The sequence below is a fragment of the Rattus rattus genome, chromosome 4 (assembly GCF_011064425.1).
Source record: "Rattus rattus isolate New Zealand chromosome 4, Rrattus_CSIRO_v1, whole genome shotgun sequence".
Taxonomy (NCBI): Eukaryota; Metazoa; Chordata; class Mammalia; order Rodentia; family Muridae; genus Rattus; species Rattus rattus.
The window spans coordinates 151,111,185-151,121,194 of NC_046157.1; the positions used below are offsets into that span (position 1 = coordinate 151,111,185).

The 10,010-nt window shown below is 42.2% G+C and overlaps 1 non-coding gene across 1 annotated transcript; it reads right to left on the minus strand.

Annotated features, from left to right (window-relative positions):
• Window positions 1-595: 595 nt before the first annotated feature.
• LOC116899871 lies at window positions 596-757 on the minus strand. The gene has a single exon (XR_004387865.1). It is a non-coding gene; the product is annotated as a U1 spliceosomal RNA (small nuclear RNA).
• Window positions 758-10,010: the final 9,253 nt, after the last annotated feature.

Here is a 10,010-nt window from a genome sequence, read left to right on the forward strand (position 1 = left end):
CGTGCCATCCGAGGTTTGCATGCCATCCGAGGTTTGGGTCTTTTTTCCTTAATGCAAACTTTCAGCCTATTTCATACATTAAATCAGAGTCTAAGTCTTAATAAAACCCTGGGAAATCCACATGCACAATAAAGTTGGGAAAAACTGAGTGCATACCTGCTCCACATTTCCTGCCTTTCTCTACCAGCGTACCTATTCATTTCCTTAAATACAATCTGCTATCTAAATTTGTTTCTAAATTTTGTTTATTTTCTCTTTTTCTTTGTATTGTGCTTTCATCCCACTGGAGGGTGAGCTTCAGGACAGCCAAGATCTTGGCATACAGTGTCCTGTTTCTCAGGAGGCACCCAATCACTCCACCATTGCTTATTGAATTGAGTTCTGAATCCATTTCCTCTTGTTCCTCTTTTGGTGTTCCATAGCCCCAACCCATCTGGCTTTCTCTCCTTTCTGGATCTTGCTCATTCCTCAGATCACAACTATGGAAGGCAACAACTTTTCCTCAGCATTTCAAGCACACTGTATCTCTGCCCTCCAGGAAGCTGTAGGACCCACTCAGACACCTAACCACAGCATCACCTCAAAGATTCACCCACCGGAGACAGCATGAATGCAGTCTCCCACTACCACAAATTATTCAGCCCACTTCCCCCATTTGAGGGAATTGCAGGGATCAGGACATCTGGAGTACAATGGATGTGCCCTGTCCTGGGAAAACCACCTTCTTGATCATGGTATCTCCTCTGCAGGTAAGGCTTCATTTGTCTATCTGTCTGTCTGTCTGTCTGTCTATCTATCTATCTATCTATCTATCTATCTATCTATCTATCTATCTACCTACCTACCTACCTACCTACCTACCTACCTACCTACCTACCTACATACATACATTGGTTAGGTTTTTAAGACAGAGTTTCTTTGTATAACCCTGGATATCCTGGAACTAGCTCTGTAGACCAGGCTGGCCTCAAACTCAGCTATCTCTGAGTTTTGTTTTGGTTTTTTTTGGTTTTTTTTTGTTTGTTTTGTTTTTCTTTATTAACTTGAGTATTTCTTATTTACATTTCGATTGTTATTCCCTTTCCCGGTTTCCTGGCCAACATCCCCCTAGCCCCTCCCCCTTCCCTTCTATATGGGTGTTCCCCTTCCCATCCTCCCCCCATTACCGCCCTCCCCCCAAAAATCACGTTCACTGGGAGTTCAGTCTTAGCAGGACCAAGGGCTTCCCCTTCCACTGGTGCTCTTACTAGGCTATTCATTGCTACCTATGAGGTTGGAGCCCAGGGTCAGTCCATGTATAGTCTTTGGGTAGTGGCTTAGTCCCTGGAAGGTCTGGTTGGTTGACATTGTTGTACATATGGGGTCTCGAACCCCTTCAAACTCTTCCAGTCCTTTCTCTGATTCCTTCAACGGGGGTCCCGTTCTCAGTTCAGTGGTTTGCTGCTGGCATTCGCCTCTGTCTTTGCTGTATTCTGGCTGTGTCTCTCAGGAGAGATCTACATCCAGCTCCTGTCGGCCTGCACTTCTTTGCTTCATCCATCTTGTCTAATTGGGTGGCTTTATATGTATGGGCCACATGTGGGGCAGGCTCTGAATGGGTGTTCCTTCTGCCTCTGTTTTAATCTTTGCCTCCCTATTCCCTGCCAAGGGTATTCTTGTTCCCCTTTTAAAGAAGGAGTGAAGCATTCACATTTTGATCATCTGTCTTGAGTTTCATGTGTTCTGTGCATCTAGGGTAATTCGAGCATTTGGGATAATAGCCACTTATCAATGAGTGCATACCATGTGTGTTTTTCTGTGATTGGGTTACCTCACTCAGGATGATATTTTCCAGTCCCATCCATTTACCTATGAATTTCATAAAGTCGTTGTTTTTGATAGCTGAGTAATATTCCACTGTGTAGATGTACCACATTTTCTGTATCCATTCCTCTGTTGAAGGGCATCTGGGTTCTTTCCAGCTTCTGGCTATTATAAATAAGGCTGCTATGAACATAGTGGAGCATGTGTCTTTGTTATATGTTGGGGCATCTTGTGGGTATATGCCCAAGAGAGGTATATCTCTGAGGTTTTTTTGTGTGTGTGTGTGACTATCAGGAAGGCAGCATCTGGAATTTTTCTATTTCCCAGAGTTTTAGGCTGGCTGGTGTATTCATTCATTCTTTATAAAAGAGACAGCTTATTCCCCTCAATCACAGAGAAAGACTGAAGGTTTGAAGTTCCAGAAACTACATTTTTAGCAAAATTATTCTATGAGAATTCTTTCAAACGAATGGGTTCAGTGGGTATCATAGTAAGCCAGAATCTGCTTTCCTGTTGTAATTGGATAATTATTTTCCCTAGTTTATAAATATAAAGGTTTTCTCTATTTGGTCTCATGTGTGTGGATATTTCATTCTGGATGTCACCCACAAGACAGGAATGAGGGTGGGAATCCAGAACAGAGTTGGATAATAGGCACAGGGGGTGTTTATTCTAAGGACTGGGCATTTTCTAAGCTGGTGCCCTGTCTATGCCTATTGCTTTGTGTAATTCTTCAGGGTGGCTCTCATAGGAAGTCAGAATGTGCTTTCCTCTTGTAATGGGATAATTTTGTGCCTACAAAAACATTCCATCAGAAAGGAAGCAGGAGGTCCTGGCTTCTACTTTGACTTAGCGTAGAGATGATTTGAACAATGTTGTGCTAGGACACCCCTATTTTAAAGAACCCTGGGTTGTTTTTTGTTTTGTTTTGTTTTGTTTTTTTCATATCAATTAGGGCTGGAAATTCTAGGCATGAGTGTCTCCATCCCTGGCCATTTTCACATTCACTATTTGTCCCACACACATACCAAGCAGGGTGCTTAATCAATCCATCCATCTTGATAAAATGCCCAGAAACACCCTAAAGAATTACACAAAGTGATAGGCACCAGCTTAGAAAAGGTCCAGTCCTTAGAATAAACACCCCTTGTACCAATTATCCAACTCTATTATGGATTCGCACCCTCTTTCCTGTCTGGCGGGTGACATTCAGAATGAAATATCCACACATTCAATGTGGGACCAAATAGAGAAAACCTTTCCACTGATAAAGTGGGGGGAAAGTTGTCGGGAACATTCAGTAAAACATTTCTAAAATGGGTGCAGCATGGACAAGGATCCTCGAGCACACACAGGTGGCCGGTGAGAGAGGCACGAAACAAAACGAACACTGAGGAAAGAAGAGGAAACCGCACAGTCTCATGACCCTCGTTCCTTACGGGTTTGATAGACAGCGCAGATGCACACAGTCTGCCCCTTACTATTATCCCGTTATGGGACGGGGGATGAACACTGGGATCTTTTGTCTGGACCTTAAACTTAAACTTAGCAAAGAAAATTGAGTCAGCTACCCAAAGAATTAAAAATCTTCCCTTCTGCCTCACCCATTCCGGGTCTCTGGCACATCCTAGAGACGCTCTCCAACACACACACGCACGCACACACACACACACACACACTCACACACTGCAGCCAAGTTCCCTTCTCTCTCCCCTGCTTTACTCCCCTTCCCCATCTCCTCCTCTATCCCGTTCTCTTTCTCTCTCTCTCTCTCTCTCTCTCTCTCTCTCTCTCTCTCTCTCTCTCTCTCTCTAATGTCTATTTTATAACTTCTTCTGAGTAAGATTCATGAATCCTCCCTTGGGCCCTCCTTGTTATTTGGTTTCCTTGGGTCGGTGGATCGTAGCTCGTTTATCCTGTACTTTATGACTAATATTCACTTACAAGTGAGTACATATCATGCATGTCCTTTTGGGTCTGGGTTACCTCACTTGGGATAATTTCTAGTTCCATCTGTTTGCCTGTGAATTTCATGATGCCCTTCTTTTTAGTAGCTGAGTAGTATTCCATTGTGTAAATGAACCATGTTTTATTTCAACTGAGGGACATCTGGGTTGTTTCCAGTTTCTTTCCATTTTGAATAAAGCTGCTATCAACATAGTTGAGTGAGTGTCTTTGGGGAATGGTGGAGCATCTTTTTAGGTATATGCCCAGAAGTGGTGCAGCTGGGTCTTGAGGAAGAACTATCCCCAGTTTTCTGAGAAACCACAAAATTGATTTCCAAAGTGGTTGGCTACGTTTGCATTCCCATCAACAATGGAAGAGTGTTCCCTTGTTCCATATCCTTGACCACATGTGCTGTTGCTTGAATTTTTATCTTAGCCATCCTTATAGGTACAAGGTCCTATCTCAGGGTCCTTTTGATTTGCATTTCCCTGATGACTAAGGACGCTGAATATTTCAAGGATTTCCCCGCCATTAGATGTTCCTCTGTAAGCTGGATTTTGGTAAAGTTCTGATCAATCTCGCATCTAATTACAGCATGTGATATGACTATAAACTGGCCATGTTGGTTCAAGCTGCTTCAGGTATGGGTCGACTATGGGCATTTCTCTATGTCATCATTGTCCAATTATTCACAATTGTTTCTTACTGCTTCCTTGGAGACTTGTTAAATGTTAACACTTTTTTTCCTGAGCAATACGAAGTGTTTGGAACTTAGTGTCTATGACCTCAAAGAGTTTGTAAGTCATTTGTCACTCCTCAGAAGCCATTGGGGAGTCATTCGCCAAAGCCATGGCCACCTGCCATGAGCAGTCAAGTGACCTTCTCTCCCTCACTACCTTGTCAAGACAGGCTTCCTCGTGATCCACGTACTCATTCAAGGTATTGAAATCCTTTCTTGAACTTCTCTGTGCTGACCTATTGTGACCTAACCTAGCTCAGCTCACTCATTCTATTATATGTGCTTGATGTACATTTTCCTCTTGGCAATACCAGTTTTAAATTTAAGCCTGTCTGGAGAACTGAAGCTGGAGGTAAAAGCATTAACCTCCCATCTGTGCATTCATGTTGACTGCTACCCAGTAGTGTGAGAAAGATCATCACTATGAACAGTCCACTGTAAGAACAGAAGGGAAATGGTTCTAGAAATTGGACACCTGAAACTCTCTCTCTCTCTCTCTCTCTCTCTCTCTCTCTCTCTCTCTCTCTCTCTCTCTCTCTCTCTCCAAAGCAGCTATGTGCTGATTAGCTTTTGATCAACTTGACACAAGCTAGGGTTATTTGGTAGAATGACCCAGATTGTCGTGTGGGTAGGCATTTTCTTAATTATTGATTGATGTGAGAGGGTCCAGACCAATCTGAGTAATGCCACCCATGGACAGGTAGGTGGTCCTGTGTGGTATAAGAAAGCAAAATTAATACATCATGGGGAAGAATCCAATATGTGGTATTCCTCCATAGCCTGTTTCAGTTCCTGCCTTGATGTTTCCTTGTGATAGACTATAGCCTGTGAGATGAGATCAGTCCTTTTCTCTCCATGCTGTGTTTGGCCATGTTGATTATAGCAATAGAAAGCAGACTAAGGTAAACTAATATAACTTTCAAAGAGCAGATGAGTTCCCAATTTAAACTGTAGACCTCGAAGAGCCTAGACAATCTGATTTCATTTTTTATTCTTTCTCCAAAAGATGTAACATAACTGCCACTTACCACAAGACTATAATTTTCTTCCCTACCCCCACCCTCCCCAAGACTATAATTTTCAATTGATTGATTTTTAAGGGACAGAATTCTTTATTATGAGTTAATATTCTCTCTCTCTCTCTCTCTCTCTCTCTCTCTCTCTCTCTCTCTCTCTCTCTGTGTGTGTGTGTGTGTGTGTGTGTGTGTGTGTACACACAAACCTATTATAGTGTCTTAGTCAGGGTTTCTATTCCTGCACAAATATCATGACTAAGAAAGCAAGTTGGGGATGAAAGGGTCAGCTTACACTACCACATTGCTGTTCATCACCAAAGGAAGTCAGCACAGGAACAAGGCAGGAAGCAGAAACTGATGCAGAGGCCATGGAGAGATGTTACTTACTGTCTTGCTTCCCCTGGCTTGCTCAGCTTGCTCTCTTGTAGAACCCAAGACTACCAGCCTCGGGATGGCACCACTCACAATGAGCTGGATCCATCCCCCTTGATCACTAGTTGAGAAAATGCGTTACAGCTGGGTCTCATGGAGGCATTTCCTCAACTGAGGCTCCTTTCTCTGTGATAACTTCAGCTTGTGTCAAGTTGACACACGAAACCAGCCAGTACACATAGCATGTGGGAGGTCAGACGACAGCTTTCAGGATTTGGTTCTCACCTTCTACCATGTGTTCTGAGAACCAAACCCTGGTTGTTGGGCTTTCTTGGCAAGTGATTTTACCCACCAAACCAACTAGTCTATCTGGTGCACAGTCCTTTACTCCTCAGAGAACTCCTGTCAAACTGGGCTACAATTTTAACTAATGGTTAAAAATCAAAAGAGAACTTCCAAACCAGGAGATCTTAGAGACCGATTACAACTCACAGTTAAAGGGTAACTGCTATAAATAGTTTCCCCCATCTGCAAACCCAAATCTTGCTCCGTGAATAGAGCAAGAAACACATTGAAGAGTTTTACGCTAAAACAATCTAAGTCACCACCTTCAAGGTAGTCTCACTTGACCTACACTTGAAGCTCAGCCTACCTGTGACAGTAAATCACCCCCTTGCCTCTGACCAGCAAGATGAGTGAGGAGAATCTGTTCTCTGCGTTAGCCTGGGCACATCTCCAGAGGGAAAAGGGTGCTCCACAGAGAAGGTGAGAAAAGAAGAAAAGACTAAACGTCTCAATGTCCAGTCATTCCTGAATGTCAAGCTAGAGTAGGATAACCAAGACAAGCAAGGCATGTGATCTGGCCTAAGGTCATTTTTCATATGTTCCTGTATTTGTCTTTTCCCTGTAGCACTCTGAATGATCTAAAAAGGTTCGAATTATTTAAATCCCACTACTCTTCAGCAAAAATACTCTCCTTTGGATTTTCTCTGAATACCGTTGGTCCTCCAGGAATTCCCTTCAGAAAGGCCTTCTCCCACTCTCTGGAAAGATCTTCCCCCCTGGCTCTTCTCGAACTCGGCTTTGTCTTCTTTATATTACTTCCATCCTCAGAGATGTAAACGTCTAATTAATTGTTGATGCATTTCTATAACTACAAAATAAGTTAGTAGTCTTCATTAACGTCCAAAGGAGGAATCAGCATTACCTAGCAGTTAAGCAAGAGATGGTGGTCCTCATCTAAATCCTAAAACTTGGAAGGCTGAAGCAGGAGGATCTCCAATTCAAGGATAGTTTGGGCTACATAATGAGTTCCAGTCCAGTCTAGACAGCAAAATTGTGTAACAAAACCCTGTTATAAACAAAACATAAGTAACAGTTAAAAAAAAAAGAAAGCAATTAATTAAGGGAATCAAGCTCTGAGACTCTAAGACCAAGCACCAACTGGCTTTGGTTGCTTTCAGCAATGACATGGGCCTTTTGTGAACCAAGAGATGGCATTTTGTGCTCAAAGGCCTATAGATCATAGAATGAAGCAAGAAGAGGAAGGGAACCTGAAAGGATAAATGAGTCAAGCGTCTTCTCCAGGGGGCCAGCAGCCCTTCAGCTTCAGCTTGCTCATTAGAATAAAGGACAGAAAGTAGGCAAAAATCTTGACTCATCCCCCAAGGCTCCAGTTCAACTGAATTCCTTGCTGTCTTCACCTTTGTGTCAAAAGGAGTTGCCCTCTGCTTCTGCCCTTTAAGGTCAACACTGGGGACAATTTCAAGCCTGCCTGTGTGTGGCTTCTGACTGCAGGTCACCCATTTGCATTCTTTGCTCTAAAACAAATGTTGTAAAGCTATGCAATACTACATTAAAGACATTGGTATTTACCACTAGCTTTGAGGTTTATTACAAATAACTTGTTACTCCATAAGAACTGAAGGCCAATATTCATAAATCGTTTCTTGTTAACTGGTTACATTGCTTTTGGCAGTAACAATGCCATTATTTTATCTAACTTGCATTCTTGATAGATACCCTTGAACTAGAGGAGAAAGGCATGGGGGTGGTAATATATAGCAAATTAGAAATATCCTACCTATAAAATATGTGCTACATCCTATCGTCATTTCTTATGTCTACCATGGCAGAATATAAAAGGCAGAAAGTAGTTGCTTTAAAATTATCCCTGTAAGAGCACGTAATGTTTTCCATTAAACCGGGACTAGCAATTTTAATTATATATAAATTTAGTCTCATTAAATAGAAAGAAATGCCTTGGCTTGAAGTCAAGGCTGAACACTTAGTCTCAACCATAAGGTCTATGAAAAAACATCCCCTAATCCTTTCCCAACTTCAGCTCCCACTCTACACTTCTGATTTCCTCTCTTAGCTCACAGGTGGCATGCACCTTTCATAGTTTTATACCCAAGTCTTAGCCCATGATATATATGTCTTACTCCCAGAATGCATCGCCTTTTCTTCTCCTTTAGTTTAAATCCTTATTAATTCATTTCAAATGTAAACCTTCCTCTACCACCATGCCCTACAGGGATCTTCTGTAGATGTCCTAGGATGACACTTTACGTTAAGTGGGTGGTCGTATATGGGCATCTTTCTCATTCTGTAGTAGAAAGGACACAATAGGCAAAATGCAGGGTCTGTGCATTTCTGAAAAGTACAAAAGCTTGGCCAATATAGATGCTGCTAGAACCTTTTATACAGCTCTTTAGCTGACCCCAGAGGTCACTTTGAACTTGATGAGACAGTTCATAAATCCTAGCACTTCCTAATCTCAGACACCTGCACCTCAGACTGTCCCCGGGAGTCTTCTTAACCTGTGACCCAGGTGGGCCAGAAATGTCAACAATCTAAGCCTCTTAAGAGCCATCCTCAATCAATGAAGAGTGAGATCAATACGTCATCTCCCTCTCTTCTTAGTGGAAAAGTACTGAGATATATTCCACATGGTCCCTCGGAAGATCCCTGCCATCATTTGACCTAGTTACTCACAGCAATGACCTATTTGGCTACTACCTTCCCTATAGAATTTTTAGGGTAAGTGTGTCTCCAACATTCATATGCTCCGATGACTATAGAAGAGAAGGGTCACTGAAAGACAATTGGCGGGGTTGGGGATTTAGCTCAGTGGTAGAACGCTTGCCTAGGAAGCACAAGGCCCTGGGTTCGGTCCCCAGCTCCGAAAAAAAGAAAAAAGAAAAAAAAAAAAAAAAGACAATTGGCTGGCCCTTCATAACAACTAAGTCTCCAGAATGGCAATGAATTCTGCCCACATTAGAATCAATGTTGGAAAGCACACAGACACACACACACACACACACACACACACACACACACACACACACACACTAAGCGAGAAGTAGAAGTAGACATAGGTTCTTATGCAAATTCCTTTGTTTTCCCACAGACAATTTCATGGCCATTAAATGGAAATGAAAGAACAACAACAAAAGAATTTTGAAAGGTGGATCATCAAAATCCAATTCAAGCCAGGAGGTGACCTAATTCCAGCCCTTGAGAGGCAGTGGCAAGTAGATCTCTGTGAGTTCAAGGCTAGCCTGGTCTACAAAGTGAATTCCAGAACAGCCAGGAGAGTGGCACAGGAAAACCTTGTCTTGAAAAATCAACAAACCAACCAACCAAACAACAAACAAAAAGCCTTGCAAATCCTAGCTGAAGAGCTGTCGACATCCATCGGTGTCTGCTGTGGGAAAGAGATCGATTTCCTTTAAAGTGTTTTCTGGTGAGTTGACCATGCCCCCGTGGATGCTCTCTACTCACATGGATATGGGGAGCACTAATATGACTCAAAAGTCACAAAAATCTATGAAATTTAGAGGAAGACATGGCATTGAGGATGGGGGCACCAAAAGTATTGGAAAAGGAAGTTGCAGATAAATATGATCAGAATATATTGTGTGCATATATGCATGAAATTCTCAAAAGAATAAATGTGTATAATTTATATGCATATACAAATAATGCATATACATGAATACATACATATCCATATATACATACATAGCCAGGCATGGATATTAAAATTTTGCCACTTACAAATACATAAAATGGCAGCTAGGATTGATTCTTTCTGTTATCCTGCTTCCTGGTGCCATATTGAAATCAGT